The 20,011-nt window shown below is 47.9% G+C and overlaps 1 protein-coding gene across 1 annotated transcript in view; it reads right to left on the minus strand.

The window, feature by feature from the left end:
- The window catches only part of LOC143297478 (uncharacterized), a 51,974-nt gene extending 32,923 nt beyond the window's left edge, over positions 1-19,051 (minus strand). The window contains exon 1 of the mRNA XM_076609874.1: positions 18,943-19,051. The gene's annotated coding sequence lies outside the window, so the exon portion shown is untranslated. The remainder of the gene's footprint in view (positions 1-18,942) is intronic.
- Positions 19,052-20,011: the final 960 nt, after the last annotated feature.

Consider the following 20,011-nt stretch of genomic DNA (forward strand, 5'->3'; position numbering starts at 1 on the left):
TTGTCACTGTGTGGCCAGTTGTAACGGTGCAGGTGTGGCCAGTTGTCACAGTGTGGCCAGTTGTCACAGTGCTGGTGTGGCCAGTTGTCACAGTGCTTGTGTGGCCAGTTGTCACAGTGCTGGTGTGGCCAGTTGTCACGGTGCAGGTGTGGCCAGTTGTCACAATGCAGGTGTTGCCAGTTGTCAGTGCAGGTGTGGCCAGTTGTCACAGTGCAGGTGTGGCCAGTTGTCACAGTGTGGCCAGTTGTCACAGTGCAGGTGTGGCCAGTTGTCACAATGCAGGTGTGGCCAGTTGTCACAATGCAGGTGTGGCCAGTTGTCAGTGCAGGTGTGGCCAGTTGTCACAATGCAGGTGTGGCCAGTTGTCACAATGCAGGTGTGGCCAGTTGTCACAGTGTGGCCAGTTGTCACAGTGCAGGTGTGGCCAGTTGTCACAATGCAGGTGTGGCCAGTTGTCACAATGTGGCCAGTTGACACAGTGCTGGTGTGGCCAGTTGTCACGGTGCAGGTGTGGCCAGTTGTCACAATGCAGGTGTGGCCAGTTGTCACAATGCAGGTGTGGCCAGTTGTCACAGTGTGGCCAGTTGTCACAAAGCAGGTGTGGCCAGTTGTCGCAGTCTGACCAGTTGTCACAAAGCAGGTGTGGCCAGTTGTCACAGTGCAGGTGTGGCCAGTTGTCACAGTGTGGCCAGTTGTCACAGTGTGGCCAGTTGTCACAGTGCAGGTGTGGCCAGTTGTCACGGTGCAGGTGTGGCCAGTTGTCACGTTGCAGGTGTGGCCAGTTGTCACAGTGCAGGTGTGGCCAGTTGTCACAGTGCAGGTGTGGCCAGTTGTCAAAATGCAGGTGTGGCCAGTTATCACAGTGCTGGTGTGGCCAGTTGTCACAGTGCAGGTGTGGCCAGTTGTCACAATGTGGCCAGTTGTCACAGTGTGGCACGTTGTCACAGTGCAGGTGTGGCCAGTTGTCACCGTGTGGCCAGTTGTCGCAGTTGAGGTGTGGCCAGTTGTCACAGTCCTGGTGTGGCCAGTTGTCACAGTGCAGGTGTGGCCAGTTGTCACAGTGCAGGTGTGGCCAGTTGTCACAGTGTGGCCAGTTGTCACAGTTGAAGTGTGGCCAGTTGTCACAGTGCTGCAACGAGCGGATCACTGTTGAGCTCCCTCTGGTTCCTGTTGTTTTTTTAGCAGTGAGAACTGTCTCCACCCACACTGTCACTGGTCCTCCGACCCCCCTCCAAACACACTCACCCCCCCCCACACACACACACACACACATCCACACACACACGTCAACACGCATTCAACTATCGACACACCCACACACTACCGCCCCTACAGCCCACCCCGCCCCCCGCCCCCACTATCTATATCTTTACCTATATATATCTATCAAGATAGATATATATGTGTATATTTATACGTGTGTGTGTGTGTGTGTGTGTGTGTGTGTGTGTGTGTGTGTGTTTCTCTGTCTCTTTCTTTCACACATACACACACACACTCACTCACACACACACACACGCACGCACACACACACACACACACGCACGCACACACACACACACACACACACACACACACGACAGAGACTGAATTGTTAAACATTCCTCAGCCTTTGTTTTGCCTGGTAAGCACCATTTTTTTTACACTGGCGACCACTTCCTTACCGGAATGTGAATGCAGGGCAGAACCACTTGGCTCACGCCGCCACTCCTTTCAGACCTCGTTTCCCTGTTTGCGCTGCATCTGGCCGGAGCCCTTGGGGAGGCGGCTGGTGCACATTACTGCCGGCAGCAGACAGTAGGCACCATGGCGGACACCATAACATTCCCCAAGGGGCTGTCTTCACCAGCACGGCCATGGAGGATTGGACCTCTCTCCCTGTGCACGGCGCCACAACAAGTCTTCACCAGCACAGCCATGGAAGATTGGACCTCTCTCCCTGTGGACGGCGCCAGAACATGTCTTCACCAGCACGGCCACTGAAGATTGGGCCTCTGTCCCTGTGGACGGCGCCACAACACGTCTTCACCAGCACAGCCATGGAAGATTGGACCTCTCTCCCTGTGGACGACGCCACAACATGTCTTCACCAGCACAGCCATGGAAGATTGGGCCTCTGTCCCTGTGCACGGCGCCATAACATGTCTTCACCAGCACAGCCATGGAAGATTGGACCTCTCTCCCTGTGGACGACGCCACAACATGTCTTCACCAGCACAGCCATGGAAGATTGGACCTCTCTCCCTGTGGACGACGCCACAACATGTCTTCACCAGCACGGCCATGGAAGATTGGACCTCTCTCCCTGTGGACGGCGCCACAGCATGTCTTCACCAGCACGGCCATGGAAGATTGGACCTCTCTCCTTGTGGATATCTTTTGTGTTGGGGTCTATTGGCCATTTTCCTGGCCTGACCGTGTCATGAAGCAGACACCATCGCCTGCATCATGTTTGTTTCACGTTCAACAATGTTGTCATAAAAAAAATCAAAAAAAATCACCGTTATGGAAAACAGCAATGGAGTTTTGTGAGCACAATTCAATATGGCCGACAGAGAGAGCGAGCGAGCCACAGAGAGAGAGAGAGAGAGAGAGTGGGGGAGGAGACCGTTGCTATAAAACTGTTGAGCCCATTCTGCAATTTGACACGGCGAACATTACCAAGCGTGACATGGAGACCACGGGGAAAGAGATAGAGAGACAGACGGAGAAAGAGAGAGAGAGAGAGAGAGAGAGAGAGAGAGAAGAAGAAGAAGAAGAAGAAGAAGAAGAAATGGTTGCCCTAAAAATGGTCTGATGTGAGAAGGGAGTGAAGGTTGGAGCAAGCACACGGGACAGGGGAGGTGTGGGTGTTTGGAGGGGGGGGGACGTGGGGGGTGTTTGGAGGGGAGAGGGATGGGGGAGGTGTGGGTGTGTGGAGGGGGGAGAGACGTGGGGGGTGTTTGGAGGGGAGAGGGACGGGGGAGGGATGGGGGAGGTGTGGGTGTTTGGAGGGGGGAGGGACGTGGGGGGTGTTTGGAGGGGGGAGGGACGTGAGGGGTGTTTGGAGGGGAGAGGGATAGGGGAGGTGTGGGTGTGTGGAGGGGGGAGGGACGGGAGAATGGGTGGGTGTTTGGATGGGGAAGGGACGGGGGAGGGGTGGGTGTTTGGAGGGGGGAGGGACGGGGGAGGTGTGGGTGTTTGGAGGGGGGAGGGACGGGGGAGGGGTGGGCGTTTGGAGGGGGGAGGGACGGGGGAGGGGTGGGTGTTTGGAGGGGGGAGGGATGGGGGAGGGGTGGGGGAGGGACGGGGGAGGGGTGGGTGTTTGGAGGGGGGAGGGACGGGGGAGGGGTGGGGGAGGGACGGGGGAGGGGTGGGTGTTTGGAGGGGGGAGGGACGGGGGAGGGGTGGGTGTTTGGAGGGGGGAGGGATGGGGGAGGGGTGGGGGAGGGACGGGGGAGGGGTGGGTGTTTGGAGCGGGGAGGGATGGGGGAGGGGGGAGGGACGGGGGAGGGGTGGGTGTTTGGAGGGGGGAGGGATGGGGGAGGGGTGGGGGAGGGACGGGGGAGGGGTGGGTGTTTGGAGGGGGGAAGGATGGGGGAGGGGGGAGGGACGGGGGAGGGGTGGGTGTTTGGAGGGGGGAGGGACGGGGGAGGGGGGAGGGACGGGGGAGGGGTGGGTGTTTGGAGGGGGGAGGGATGGGGGAGGGGTGGGGGAGGGACGGGGGAGGGGTGGGTGTTTGGAGGGGGGAGGGACGGGGGAGGGGTGGGTGTTTGGAGGGGGGAGGGGTGGGTGTTTGGAGGGGGGAGGGATGGGGGAGGGGTGGGGGAGGGACGGGGGAGGGGTGGGTGTTTGGAGGGGGGACGGATGGGGGAGGGGTGGGGGAGGGATGGGGGAGGTGTGGGTGTTTGGAGAGGGGAGGGACGGGGGAGGTTAGAGGAGGGACGGTGTGTGTGTGGGTGTTTGGGGAGGGGTGGGTGGGAAGGGGGAGCCAGTGACCGACAATATGGCGGACGGCGTGACGTCAGAATGGCCAAGCAAACGGCCATCCCCCGCACGTTCCTCATCAGCCCCACCTCCCCTCGTCCATTGCCTCCCTTTGTTGCTCTGTCCATTGCCTCCCTTTGTCGCTCTGTCCATTACCTCCCTTTGTCGCTCTGTCCATTGCCTCCCTTTGTTGCTCTGTCCATTGCCTCCCTTTGTTGCTCTGTCCATTACCTCCCTTTGTCGCTCTGTCCAGTGTCTTCCCTGTGCTGGTCTGTCCAGTGTCTTCCCTGTCCAGTGTCTTCCCTGTGCTGGTCTGTTCAGTGTCTTTCCTGTGCTGGTCTGTTCAGTGTCTTCCCTGTTCAGTGTCTTCCCTGTGCTGGTCTGTCCAGTGTCTTCCCTGTCCAGTGTCTTCCCTGTTCAGTGTCTTCCCTGTCCAGTGTCTTGCCTGTGCTGCTCTGTCCAGTGTCTTCCCTGTCCAGTGTCTTCCCTGTGCTGGTCTGTCCAGTGTCTTCCCTGTCCAGTGTCTTCCCTGTGCTGGTCTGTCCAGTGTCTTCCCTGTGCTGGTCTGTCCAGTGTCTTCCCTGTCCTGCTCTGTCCATGCGAGTGTCTTCCCCTGAATGCTGGTCAGTGGCAGTAGTCTCCCCTGAGTCGTTAACTAAAGAACTAAAAGGGAGGAGGTTTCTCGTTAGAGGGCGCGGGCTGTGTGTTGCTGGGATGTAAAGAAGTTTGGGTGGTTAGTGTGAGCAAGGAAACTGGGTCATAACCTGGCGTGTTGGTACGGCACGAGTGCCTGGAGTTACATTTATCTGGCATAAACATTGAATCCCCATTTTGAGACAGTCCGTACGCACGTGTGTTGTGTGTGTGTGTGTGTGTGTGTGTGTGTGTGTGTGTGTGTGTGTGTGTGTGTCTGTCTGTTTTCTTCAGTTTAACGTCTATTCACTATAAGTGTTTTTAGACGGAAAGGAGTAAAGTAGTGTATAAAGAAAGGAAAGGGAATGCATGTGAATATTAGTGTAAAAAAAAAAAGAAAAAAAAGTTCATGTTATGTATGTCTGTGTGCCTCTGTGTGTGTGTGTGTGTGTGTGTGTGTGTGTGTGTGTGTGTGTCTGTCTGTCTGTCTGTCTGTGCGTCTGTCTATGCGCATGTGTGTGTGTGTGTGTGTGTGTGTGTGTGTGTGTCTGTGTCTGTGTCTGTCTGTCTGTCTGTTTGTGTCTGTGCGTATGTATGTGTGATGCACGTGGAAAAGTCTTCCGGGTGTGTAGCAGATCCTAAAGGCAGGAACAGTAGGAAGACAGACACTGAGAACTTTATCAACTTGTACAATTGAACCGGTCTTCAATCCGTCAGTTTTTGTTATGCAGGTATAAACTTTCTCCTAATGAAGGGGGTTAATGGTAAACATAGCATGACTCTCCTTGAATTGACAGTTTTCTTTACAATCCCTAACGCTCTCCTCAGCACGTCCCGGCTACAGCATTGCCCGCCACATTCCAGACTCCTACACGCAGACGTGGTTCTTCCAACGATCGGTGTATCCACATTCACTGTGACGTTATCGGGGGACGAGTCACCTAGCCCCAGATTATGCAACAAGCAAGTTCTTGGGGGAAAACTACCGACATCATTTGATAAAAACTTTGAAACAGTTTGATTTAGTTCCACTACACTGCCATGCATTATTGACAGATAATGAGATGTATACATCAACGTTTATCCAGCTTTATGTGTCTTTTCTATTTTCTGTATCCGTTATTGCACTTTGCTGTATTGAGCCATGTATGTGTTTTCTGTTTAACATATTTGGCACGACACCTGAGGAATCCCTGGCCAACTGGTTACTGCTAGCTATTTGCTGGTGTTGGAACATATCGCTTCAGCTGGTAGTCTGGAGCACTGCTACATTACTTCATTGGATCATGTGTGAGGGTGGTTTGTTTTACTTTACTTCATTGGATCATGTGTGAGGGTGGTTTGTTTTACTTTACTTCATTGGATCATGTGTGAGGGTGGTTTGTTTTACTTTACTTCATCGGATCATGTGTGGGGGTGGTTTGTTTTACTTTACTTCATTGGATCATGTGTGTGGGTGGTTTGTTTTACTTTACTTCATTGGATCATGTGTGTGGGTGGTTTGTTTTACTTTACTTCATTGGATCATGTGTGTGGGTGGTTTGTTTTACTTTACTTCATTGGGTCATGTGTGTGGGTGGTTTGTTTTACTTTACTTCATTGGATCATGTGTGTGGGTGGTTTGTTTTACTTTACTTCATCGGATCATGTGTGTGGGTGGTTTGGTTTACTTTACTTCATCGGATCATGTGTGTGGGTGGTTTGTTTTACTTTACTTCATTGGATCATGTGTGTGGGTGGTTTGGTTTACTTCATTGGATCATGTGTGTGGGTGGTTTGTTTTACTTTACTTCATTGGATCATGTGTGAGGGTGGTTTGTTTTACTTTACTTCATTGGATCATGTGTGAGGGTGGTTTGTTTTACTTTACTTCATTGGATCATGTGTGTGGGTGGTTTGTTTTACTTTACTTCATTGGATCATGTGAGTGGGTGGTTTGTTTTACTTTACTTCATTGGATCATGTGTGTGGGTGGTTTGTTTTACTTCACTGGATCATGTGTGTGGGTGGTTTGTTTTACTTTACTTCATTGGATCATGTGTGAGGGTGGTTTGTTTTACTTTACTTCATCGGATCAGGTGTGTGGGTGGTTTGTTTTACTTTACTTCATTGGATCATGTGTGTGGGTGGTTTGTTTTACTTTACTTCATTGGATCATGTGTGTGGGTGGTTTGTTTTACTTTACTTCATTGGGTCATGTGTGTGGGTGGTTTGTTTTACTTTACTTCATTGGATCATGTGTGTGGGTGGTTTGTTTTACTTCATCGGATCATGTGTGTGGGTGGATTGTTTTACTTTACTTCATTGGGTCATGTGTGTGGGTGGTTTGTTTTACTTTACTTCATTGGGTCATGTGTGAGGGTGGTTTGTTTTACTTTACTTCATTGGGTCATGTGTGTGGGTGGTTTGTTTTACTTTACTTCATTGGATCATGTGTGTGGGTGGTTTGTTTTACTTTACTTCATTGGATCATTCGTGTGTAGGTTTTTGTTGTTGTTGTTTTGTTTTAACAGAGCTGTCCCTTTTTCATTTGGCAAAGCCCTTGTCCCTGCAATGTCCACGCCGAACTAGAAATCTCCGGTGAACAATAGTTGTTTTGTTGTTTTATTTGCGTAGACATGCCAGTAGTCCGGAGTGAGTGGTAAGTTTATCTGCTTTGTTGTTGTTGTTGTTGTTGTTGTTTTAATGACAGCGAATATGGAACTGTCCGCACGCTTTGAGACCTCATTGAACTATGAGTCAGTAAGCAAAGAGCTCCCCACTTCAGATGTGAACGTTGTCCCATGTCTCCACACTGGAGATATGAACGTTGTCCTATGTCTATCCACTAGAGATGTGAACGTTGTCCTATGTCTATCCACTGGAGATATGAACGTTGTCCTATGTCTATCCACTGGAGATGTGAACGTTGTCCTATGTCTATCCACTGGAGATGTGAACGTTGTCCTATGTCTATCCACTGGAGATGTGAACGTTGTTCTATGTCTATCTACTGGAGATGTGAACGTTGTCCTATGTCTATCCCACTGGAGATATGAACGTTGTCTATGTCTATCCACTGGAGATATGAACGTTGTCCTATGTCTATCCACTGGAGATGTGAACGTTGTCCTATGTCTATCCACTGGAGATGTGAACGTTGTCCTATGTCTATCCACTAGAGATGTGAACGTTGTCCTATGTCTATCCACTGGAGATGTGAACGTTGTCCTATGTCTATCCACTGGAGATGTGAACGTTGTCCTATGTCTATCACTGGAGATGTGAACGTTGTCCTATGTCTATCCACTGGAGATATGAACGTTGTCTTATGTCTATCCACTTGAGATGTGAACGTTGTCCTATGTCTATCCACTGGAGATTGGAACGTTGTCCTATGTCTATCCACTGGAGATGTGAACGTTGTCCTATGTCTATCCACTGGAGATGTGAACGTTGTCCTATGTCTATCCACTGGAGATGTGAACGTTGTCCTATGTCTATCCACTGGAGATTGGAACGTTGTCCTATGTCTATCCTCTGCAGACTGGAGCGTTGCCCACTGCCCGTGGTAAATAGGTTGGGGTTTTGGGGTCACATCTTTACCAGGCCAGATTGCAGACGACTTTTCCGTTCTCTTTAGGGAAAAGAAAACACTGGATCTCGGATTTAATATTGCGTTTTTGCATTTTCTACTTCATCAAGGGGGCTGCTCTGGACTGCTGGCCTGTGTCCAAATGGTGTTTCTTTACTCTTAAATCGAATTCATGAGAGAGAGAGAGAGAGAGAGAGAGAGAGAGAGAGGGGGGGGGGGGAGGGGGATCAACAGCGAGAGGAGGGTGTCAGCCTGGCGAGTGGCCATCACTCTCGCTACTTGCTCCTCCAGGCTGAATGGAAACCACTTTCAACACTTCCCACACTGGGCAGAAGCCTCTTTGTTTATTGTCTGTTTGTGTTTCAGCTGATTAAAAAAAAAAGAATGTTTCTAAAAAAAAAAACTAAACAAAACAACACTGAATGGAAACATATCTAGTCAAACACTTTTGGAGTGTAGGAATTTTTCTGAAGTCAAAGAATTTGGTGTGTAGAATTTATCTTAAAATCATTAAGTGAGAAAATACCAAGCACGGCTTGTGGGGTTCCGTTACATAGACCAATGAGAACACAGGGGACTAAAAGGTACTCATCAGAAAAAATCTTAAGATCAAAACCTGGACACCCCCGAAAACGGCGTATGACTGCCTACATGGTGAGGTAAAGGCGGTCATACACGTAAAAGCCCTGACGTGTACCCTTAGCAATAAAAAAAAAGTTCAGTCGGCATCGATGCACTATCTAATGAGATGCTGAAACACATTCCAAAAAAAATGTATCGTTTTCCTACACAAAATATATCAGAAATGTTGGATATCTGGAACTGTACCACAGATATGGAAAACATCAATAGTTGTACCGGTTTTTAAAGCAGGAAAACCTAAACGTAATAAAAAAAAAATAAAATAAAAAAGCTATAGGCCTTTTGCTTTGACCTCGCACGTCAGTAAATTAATGGGAACAATAGTCCAGTTGAGAATACTAACTTACTGTGAAAAATACAATATCATTCCAGTGAACCACGCTGGCTTTAGAAAGGGAAGATCAACGGTCGAACACACAGTAAAGATTACAACTCAAATAAAACGTCAGTTTGCCCGCAGAAAAAGTGTCCTAGCAACGTTTTTTGACGTAAAAAAAGCCTACCATCAGGTTTGGCACAAACGTCTGTTATACAAACTGAAATCAGTTGGAATATCTGGTAATCTCTATGGGTATATAAAAAGCTTTTTATCTGATAGAATTATTCAAGCAAGGGTGGGAACACATTATTCTTTGCCATATAAAATTGACACTGGAATTCCACAGGGCCCAGTTATAGCCCCTATTCTCTTTAATATTCTTATTCAGGATCTCCCAAAGGCATTGTCAAATCGTGTAGTTTTAGTACAGTATGCTGATGATATATGTGTGTGGATGGTTGTCAATCTAAAAAAAGTCAATCCCAGCACAGAATTACATACGTCGTTTAATCAATCTGATCTTGATAACCTTGGTAACTATATGTTTGAAAATGGTCTAGCTTTGTCGACTGAAAAAACATGTATGATGTTGTTTAATTCAGGTGGTAACCCATCTAGCATACCCATTTTTAAATTAATTGGTGACGTCAATGATTATAAGCAGGTGGTGAAGTTTTAGGTGTTTATCTTACTTCAAAGATGACATGGAACATTCACTTTGATCACATCTTAACGAAGGCAAGGAAAAGTATCAATTTTATTAACATTATAAGCCGCTTACCCTGGGGAATGGATACAAAAAAAACATTGGTCCATCTTTCCATGACTCTTGTATGATCTAAGATAACCTATGCACAAGAAATATTTTTTTCAGTGCACCTAAATATCTATTACAAAAGAATCAAAGTGTAGACTGTAAGGCTATCAAAATTGCCCACGGAGTGCCGTCTCATGCATCTAATCAGGAAACATACAGAACAGCCGGAATTCTTCCCTTAAATGAACATCGTGAGTTAGCGACAGCAAAATTCGCTGTGAGATACACTTCAATGACAAAAGATTTCATCGCTCATGAACTGACAGTAAGATCTGACATTGATTTTCCTAAAAGAACTAAAGTCATTTCATCACAAGAAACAGTTGCAACTTACGTTTCAAATTTGTTAAAAGAATCTGATGTTGACATGGAAGAGTTAGCTGATGGAGAGAAGGAAAGAGAGCGGATGGGGAGAAGAGGGGGGAGTGGAGGAGGGAGAGGAGGGGAGGAGGGGGAGGGAGAGGAGGGGAGGAGGGAGAGGAGGGAGAGCAGGGGAGGAGAAGTATAAAGAGGAGACAGATGGAGAGAAGGAGAGAGAGAGCGGATGGGAAGAGGAGGGGGAGGGAGAGGAGGGGGAGGAGGGGTATAAAGAGGAGAGAGATGGAGAGAAGGAGAGAGAGAGAGCGGATGGGAAGAGGAGGGGGGAGGGAGGAGGGGGAGGAGGGAGAGGAGGGGAGAGGAGGGAGAGGAGGAGTATAAAGAGGAGAGAGATGGAGAGAAGGAAAGAGAAAGCGGTTGGGAGAGAGAGAGATACAGACAGGCAGAGAAATCTTGGAATCCAAGTCCCACATGAAAGATATATGAAAGAGCACGGATCAGCGTCACACTGTGGCTAGAAATAACAGCAGGAACAAGTCAACACAAGGTTAAACTTTTAACCATTTTTGAACTATCCATAAATTTTTGAATTATCCATTAAAAAAAAAAAAACCCACACAAAAAAAGCATCCACTCAAATGTTGCGACAGCGGAGCCCGTGAAAACTGACTGCTGATTCCATTTTCATGGAGTTACCATGTCACTTATCATGAGGCTGCTGTGTGCTGGAACTGACCATCCGTTCTGTGACATCCAAGTGTGTCCCATTCTTGATGCCGACAGCTGTCACTGGCACCCACTGTCCCTGGCTATCTCTGTCTGACCCACACTTGGCGCACTGTTATTTTCCGACTGAACAGGACATATTCCTGTCAAGGGAAGCGAATTCAAAAGTCAGTCAGTTCACTGCTGACAAAGTTACTGGTATTTGTCAAGCGATTCAATTTTGTCGGCGTTTGGTTGGATGCCTGTGAGACTGCAAATTGTCGACGGTGTGTGTGTGTGTGTGTGTGTGTGTGTGTGTGTGATCGGGTTCAGTTTCAAGGAGTCAAAGGGTACTGACTGACCCATATACGCTACACGACATAATAAAGAATATAGCAAGGAAGCATATGGCTGACTGCGCAGAAACCGAAGGAGTTTGTAAGGTCTTGACAGCCAACAGTAGGTTTGTATCAGACACTAACATGGAATGAGATAAATCCTTTGAGCAAAATGAAGCAATAATTAGATCATTTGAAATACTGTGAAAGAAAAGAGACGTTGAAGGCAAAAGATCGAAATAAAGTGAGAATAAAAATAGATCATGTTCAGTGAGCCTGTGTGTACCCACATGTGCTGCATGCTTACACACACACACACACACACACACATACACACACACACACACTCACACACACACATACACACACACATACACACTCACACACACATACACACACATTCACACACACACACACACACTCACACACACACACACACACACTCACACACACACACACACACACACACACACACACACACACACACACACACACACACACACACACACACACACACACACACACACACACACACACATTCACACACACACACTCACACACACATACACAGTGGTCCCACACTGTGATGGCTGTAGACAGTGGTCCCACACTATGATGGCTGTAGACAGTGGTCCCACACTATGATGGCTGTAGACAGACAGTGGTCCCACACTATGATGGCTGTAGACAGACAGTAGTCCCACACTATGATGGCTGTAGACAGTGGTCCCACACTATGATGGCTGTAGACAGACAGTGGTCCCACACTATGATGGCTGTAGACAGTGGTCCCACACTATGTAGACAGACAGTGGTCCCACACTATGTAGACAGACAGTGGTCCCACACTATGATGGCTGTAGACAGTAGTCCCACACTATGATGGCTGTAGACAGTAGTCCCACACTATGATTGCTGTAGACAAACAGTAGTCCCACACTATGATGGCTGTAGACAGTGGTCCCACACTATGATTGCTGTAGACAGACAGTAGTCCCACACTATGATGGCTGTAGACAGTGGTCCCACACTATGACGGTGGCTACAGATCCCACAGACTGTGTGTATTGCTTCAAGGAGGCCAGTGCGAACCAAGTGGGTGCTTACTGGCTGATGTCTGCTTTACAGACAGGTCTGTCAGACGGTCTTTTGCATGGCTGGATTGTCACTGCTCGTTTACTTGTTTGCTCTTAGGGCTTCTGTTCCCCGGGGGGGCGGGGGGGGGGGGGGGGATGCCTCGCCACAGCGCAGCGCCACTTTAATTCCTCTGTGCCGGTGTGTGTGTTTACCTATCAACGCCAGGGCCGTCTGCCTTACCGTCGGTTTCTTCTTTAACTGCAGACTGGCTCTCGCTTCCCTGTGATGGGGAAAACGTGTCCCCGACATGCTAGGAACTGTAGCATTGGTTTTCCGTTGTCTTGGTGGACTGACGGGCGCAACAGCCAAGTGGTTAAGACGTTGGACTTTCAATCTGAGGGTCCCGGGTTCGAATCACGGTAACGGCGCCTGGTGGGTAAAAGGGCGGAGATTTTTCCGATCTCCCAGGTCAACATATGTACAGACCTGCTAGTGCCTGAACCCCCTTCGTGTGTATACGCACGCAGAAGATCAAATACGCGCGTTAAAGATCCTGTAACCCATGCCAGCGTTCGGTGGGTTATGGAGACACGAAAATACCCAGCACGCATAAAATGCTAGTAATGGTCAAACTTATGACCGCTGAGCATTAATGGAACAAGAAGAAGAAGACGCTTCATTTCCGATGCCAACTGCAAGGTTATAGATGAATAAGTATTTGTATTTGTCAGTATTTGTATTTCTTTTTATCACAACAGATTTCTCTGTGTGAAATTCGGGCTGCTCTCCCCAGGGAGAGCGCGTCGCTATACTACAGCGCCACCCATTTTTTTGTATTTTTTCCTGCGTGCAGTTTTATTTGTTTTTCATATCGAAGTGGATTTTTCTACAGAATTTTGCCAGGACCAACCCTTTTGTTGCCGTGGGTTCTTTTACGTGCGCTAAGTGCATGCTGCACACGGGGCCTCGGTTTATCGTCTCATCCGAATGACTAGCGTCCAGACCACCACTCAAGGTCTAATGGAGGGGGAGAAAACATCGGCGGCTGAGCCGTGATTCGAACTACAGCGCCACCCATTTTTTTGGTATTTTTTCCTGCGTGCAGTTTTATTTGTTTTTCCTATCGAAGTGGATTTTTCTACAGAATTTTGCCAGGAACAACCCTTTTGTTGCCGTGGGTTCTTTTACGCGCGCTCAGATTCTCTCGCTTCCTAGGCGGACGCGTTACCTCTAGGCCATCACTGCATTTCTTAGTGAGACAGAACAGAGTGACTGTGACCTCTGTGTTGGAGGAGGTTGTCGTGCTCCTTTGATGGCATCTTCCTTCACTTGTTCTCCAATGAAACGTGGCCACAAATGGTGCCAGAGACTGAGGGGGAGGTAACTAGCAGTCAGCAGGAGACAGAAGTAGACAGACAGACTGACAGACAGACAGACAGACATGGATGAAACTGGGGTGTGGTAAGAGACATGAGAAACAGACAGACAGACAGACTGACTGACAGACAGACAGACATTAATATGGGAAACTGGGTGGTGGAAAGAGAAAGGAGAAAAAGACAGAGATAAAGACACTGACACTGACACTATTTTATTGTCCATTCAGTGTTAAGACCCTTTAGACAATGTGTGTGTGGGGGGGAGGGGGGGGGGGAGCTGTGGCGGGAGGGAGGGGGGGGACAAGTGGAATGACAATTGCAACGAATGAAATGCATTTATTTTTGATTCATGGTCACACACACACACACACACACACACACACACACACACACACACACACACACACACACACACACACACTCAGCAACCACGCAAGACCCATATACAAGATCATCTTGAATTCTATACGGTTCATCAATTATCTTTTTTCTAACGTTCATCGCTTCCGCAATAAATGTAGCTATTCCCTTAATTACAGTTTCATCGTTGCTGGAAAGCAGATTTTTATTATCACTTGGATTCCTTTTGAGTACGTTTAATGCAAGGCAATTTTTACGTTTGTTTGCATAGGCAGTACACTGAAATAGAAAATGTTTTTCATTTTTTGGAACATTTCCACAAGATGGACAAATCAAATCATTCGAAGAATTTTCAGTGAAGTACCATTGCTTACAATTCTTCAGGCCACTTACTCTCAACCTAAATCGAATAAGGTTTGTCCTGTGCCATTTATTAGTAACAAATGATAGATATCTTTCTGCATGGAAAGCGTCTTTAAAGGAATGAAACCATCTATATTTGTCGCTAGCCTCTATTTCAGAGTGCCAGGTTTGCTTTTAACAAGATACCAGCCTGTCTTTAGATTCATTTACAAAGCTGTGCTCACATCCAACACCTTGGCCAAGCCAAACAATACCAAAACCGTTTTTGCATAAAGTCTTTTGCACATTTGAAACCCAGTTAGAGTGACCTGATTCGTGTTGTACCAGAAGCATTTCATAGGCCTGTCTGCATGATCTTGACACTGGCAATCTAGTCAGTTTTATCCAGTATCTGGTACATTTTACTATTTTACGATTGTTCTAATATGTAAAAGATATCGTCCTGTTTCTCCACACACAAGTTTGTTTGATATATGTAATGACACATTCAAGAATCTTTTTATCGCAAAGGTGTGCACTTTTTCTATATGATTACCATCCTCTTCTATACCCCACACCTCTGCTGCATATGTTAAAATCGGTTCGATTTGTGTATTAAAGAGCTTCCAAAAGAAGTGAATATCTGTTGAATTAAATCTTTTCAGCGTTTTTAATATATCCATAACCCATTTCCTTCCTTTCCTACACACATCCAATAAAGCACTACTAATATTTAGCTTTGTCGTGAAAACCATCCCTAGGTATTTGTAAGAACTTGTCACCTTCGGCTTTTCATTTCCATAGAACCACTTTTCCACAGCAGCTAAATGTCTACCTTTTCTAAAGATTATTATGTTTGTTTCTTCGAGATTAACAGTTAGATCCAGCCGATCCGTCACTCTTTTCAGCATAAGTTGATTTTGTAAACCGATGACAGTATCTGACAGCAAAATAACGTCATCAGCAAACAATAACAGGAAGATTTCCACACCACCAGGCATCATTTGTATTCCCGTATTTCTTGATAAATCAATTGGCAATTCATTAATAAAATAATTTAAAAAAGAAAAAAAGAAAAAAAGAAAGAAAGAAACGAAAACAGCAGGGGGCTGAGGAGACAACCTTGCTTCACTCCTCTTGGACAACTGAAGTAAGCAGAATAGCTGTCTTTATCACGAACACACGCCAGAACAGAATCATAACCACTCCTTAAAGCCTTGTAAAGTTTGCCTTTTACCCCGTTATTTCTGCCCATAGAGCAACAAAATCAAAGGCTTTCTTAAAGTCAACGAAAGCAACACACAGTTTACAACTTTTATTCAGAAACTTTTGAACTATGGTTTAAAGAGTAAAAAAATATGATCCACAGGGCTGTATCCTGTTCTACAACCTGTTTGTTGTTCTAGTATCTTACCTTCTCTTTTTGCCCATTTTGAGAGTCTTCTGTTCAGGATGTTAGTATAGACCTTGCTAACGACACTAGTTAATGCCATTCCTCGGTAGTTATTGGGTTGGTCTGCGTCACCTTTCTTGTAAATCGGCACTATTATCGATTTTGGCCCATTCCTTTGGAAAGATACCACTATGGAAATGTTTATTGAATTAAACAAGAAAATGTGTGACCGCGTGTTAGCATATCTCAACATTTCGCCAATTATCTTGTCGGGACCCAAACTTTTCCCAGGCTTGAGTTTACCGATGCTACCAAGAACCTTTTCCCTGGTGATGGCATCAAAGAAGGGAGCGTCAGAAGGGTCTGACATGGCTCCGTCATCTTTTTCTGCCTCGTTTTCTTCGAACTCTTGCACTGGGTTTGGTTCAGTAAATATGTTGTAAAATGTTTGTGCTACTGTTCAATAGAAATATTGTTGTATATCACAGATTTTCTGTTCACTAACTGAACTGTTTGCCAGAAAAGTTTTGGATCATTGATTGATTGTTTTAATTTTGCTAATCCTGCTTGATCATACTCGTCTTTTTTTCCTCTTTGACAGCAGTTTGTATTCTTTTCTTTCAGTGACATATGCTGTTCTCTTTTCTTCATGTGTCTTCTTAGAGCGGTGAAAGTTCCGCAGCAACCCCCACCCTTTCTGCTTCTTCACAGCACATTCTGCATCGGACCAGTCATTCGACCTTTGACAGAGATAGAGAGACAGACAGAGAGACCGACAGAAAGAGAGAGGAACATGGGGAAATGGAAGGAGAATGGAGAAACAGACAGACAGACAAACAGACAGACAGAAGCATGGGGAAATGGAAGGAGAACTGACAAAAAGACAGACAGACAGACAGACAAATGGACAGAAAAAATCTTGGAGGTACAAGGAAAAAGGAGAAACAGAGAGGGGGGGGGTGAATTGGGGAGAGAGTGGGGTAGAAAGAGAAAGGAGAAACAGACAGACAGACACAGAGGGAAGTGGGATGGGAGGGTGGGGGTGGGGGGAGAAAGAGAAAGGAGAAACGGACAGACAGACAGAGAGGGAGGGAGGGGAATGGGAGGGTGGGGGTGGGGGTAGAAAGAGAAAGGAGAAACAGACAGACAGACAGAGAGGGAGGGGGGGGAATGGGAGGGTGGGGGTGGGGGTAGAAAGAGAAAGGAGAAACAGAGGAGAATGGGGTAGAAAGAGAAAGGAGAAACGGACAGACAGACAGAGAGGGAGGGAGGGGAATGGGAGGGTGGGGGTGGGGGTAGAAAGAGAAAGGAGAAACAGACAGACAGACAGAGAGGGAGGGGGGGAATGGGAGGGTGGGGGTGGGGGTAGAAAGAGAAAGGAGAAACAGAGGAGAATGGGGTAGAAAGAGAAAGGAGAAACGGACAGACAGACAGAGAGGGAGGGAGGGGAATGGGAGGGTGGGGGTGGGGGTAGAAAGAGAAAGGAGAAACAGACAGACAGACAGAGAGGGAGGGGGGGAATGGGAGGGTGGGGGTGGGGGTAGAAAGAGAAAGGAGAAACAGACAGACAGACAGAGAGGGAGGGGGGGAATGGGAGGGTGGGGGTGGGGGTAGAAAGAGAAAGGAGAAACAGACAGACAGACAGAGAGGGAGGGGGGGAATGGGAGGGTGGGGGTGGGGGTAGAAAGAGAAAGGAGAAACAGACAGACAGACAGAGAGGGAGGGGGGGAATGGGAGGGTGGGGGTGGGGGTAGAAAGAGAAAGGAGAAACAGACAGACAGACAGAGAGGGAGGGAGGGGAATGGGAGGGTGGGGGTGGGGGGTAGAAAGAGAAAGGAGAAACAGAGGAGAGTGGGGTAGAAAGAGAAAGGAGAAACAGACAGACAGACAGAGAGGGAGGGGGGAATGGGAGGGTGGGGGTGGGGGTAGAAAGAGAAAGGAGAAACAGAGGAGAGTGGGGTAGAAAGAGAAAGGAGAAACAGACAGACAGACAGAGAGGGAGGGGGGAATGGGAGGGTGGGGGTGGGGGTAGAAAGAGAAAGGAGAAACAGAGGAGAGTGGGGTAGAAAGAGAAAGGAGAAACGGACAGACAGACAGACAGAGAGGGAGGGGGGAATGGGAGGGTGGGGGTGGGGGTAGAAAGAGAAAGGAGAAACAGAGGAGAGTGGGGTAGAAAGAGAAAGGAGAAACGGACAGACAGACAGACAGAGAGGGAGGGGGGAATGGGAGGGTGGGGGTGGGGGTAGAAAGAGAAAGGAGAAACAGACAGACAGACAGAGAGGGAGGGGAATGGGAGGGTGGGAATAGAAAGAGAAAGGAGAAACAGAGGAGAGTGGGGTAGAAAGAGAAAGGGGAAACAGACAGACAGACAGACAGAGAGGGAAGGGGGGAATGGGAGGGTGGGGGTGGGGGTAGAAAGAGAAAGGAGAAACAGACAGAGAATGAGAAAAGAACGAAGGTATCCAGCAGAGTTGTAGAGTTGTGGGTGTGAGGACAGACATCTTGGGCACGACAGAAACCACGCAAATTATCACCAGCACCAGTTCCTACTTCCAGGCAAACGTTTCAGTGTTCCAGAATCAAATACAAACAGAAGCAAACGCAGTTTTATATATGATGATTTACTCTGTTACATTTGAGTTTACTGGGGTTTTTTGTTTTGTTTTTTTGCATGTATGGTTTCTCCAGGTTGATAGCTAAGCATTATATGTTGGTTTGTTTTTTTTTGTGTCGTTTTGTTTTTTGTTTGTTAGTTGTTTGTTTATTTGTTTTGGGGGGCCGGGGGGGGGGGGGGGGGGAGGGGGGTTGGGGGGTATATAATATAATGACTGTAATTTTCAAATATTGTTTACATCTCACACCCATGAATGTGTTCCTCTTATTGAGATAATAAAGTGTATTTGTGTGTGTGTGTGTGTGTGTGTGTGTGTGTGTGTGTGTGTGTGTGTGTGTGTGTGTGTGTGTGTGATGCGGATAGATAGGTAGATAGATAGATAGAAACAAAGAAGAAAAAAACTAAGAAAAACAAAGAGACAGACGGACAGACAGACAGACAGACAGACAGACAGCCCACACTTACCTGACGTCAGACGGAGTGGAGACACGTCAGCAGTGCAGGGCTTCCTTCGCAGAGGTGACCACGGCTGTCTGTCTGTCTGTCTGTCTGTCTGTCTGTCAGTCTGTCTGTCTGTCTGTCTGTCTGTCGTTCGGTCTGTCTGTCTGTCTGTCTGTCTGTCAGCCAGTCTGTCTGTCTGTCTGTCTGTCTGTCTGTCGGTCTGTCTGTCAGTCTGTCAGTCTGTCTGTCTGTCTGTCTGTCAGTCAGTCTGTCTGTCTGTCTGTCAGTCTGTCTGTCTGTCTGTCTGTCTGTCTGTCTGTCTGTCTGTCAGTCAGTCAGTCTGTCTGTCTGTCTGTCTGTCTGTCTGTCTGTCGGTCGGTCTGTCTGTCTGTCTGTCTGTCGGTCTGTCTGTCTGTCGGTCGGTCTGTCTGTCTGTCTGTCGGTCTGTCTGTCTGTCTGTCTGTCTGTCTGTCGGTCTGTCGGTCTGTCTGTCTGTCTGTCAGCCAGTCTGTCTGTCTGTCTGTCTGTCGGTCTGTCGGTCTGTCTGTCAGTCTGTCAGTCTGTCTGTCTGTCGGTCTGTCAGTCAGTCTGTCTGTCTGTCTGTCAGTCTGTCTGTCAGTCTGTCTGTCTGTCTGTCAGTCTGTCTGTCGGTCAGTCAGTCTGTCTGTCTGTCTGTCTGTCTGTCTGTCTGTCTGTCGGTCGGTCTGTCTGTCGGTCTGTCTGTCTGTCGGTCGGTCTGTCTGTCTGTCTGTCGGTCTGTCTGTCTGTCTGTCTGTCTGTCTGTCGGTCTGTCGGTCTGTCTGTCTGTCTGTCTGTCTGTCGGTCTGTCTGTCTGTCTGTCGGTCTGTCTGTCTGTCTGTCTGTCTGTCTGTCTGTCTGTCTGTCTGTCTGTCTGTCTGTCCCTGACAGAGTGACTGTCCCTGACAGAGTGTCTGTCAGTGTTTGGCACAACCCAGCACTGGCAGCACGGGAAGGGGTGCATGTGGCCCCGTGTTCCAGTTCTCTGCACAGTCTGCCGGTCTGCTCTGTCCGCCTAGGAAGCGAGAGAATCTGAGCGCGCTGGTTCGAATCACGGCTCAGCCGCGGAAATTTT

Source organism: Babylonia areolata, chromosome 22, assembly GCF_041734735.1.
Source record: "Babylonia areolata isolate BAREFJ2019XMU chromosome 22, ASM4173473v1, whole genome shotgun sequence".
NCBI lineage: Eukaryota > Metazoa > Mollusca > Gastropoda > Neogastropoda > Buccinidae > Babylonia > Babylonia areolata.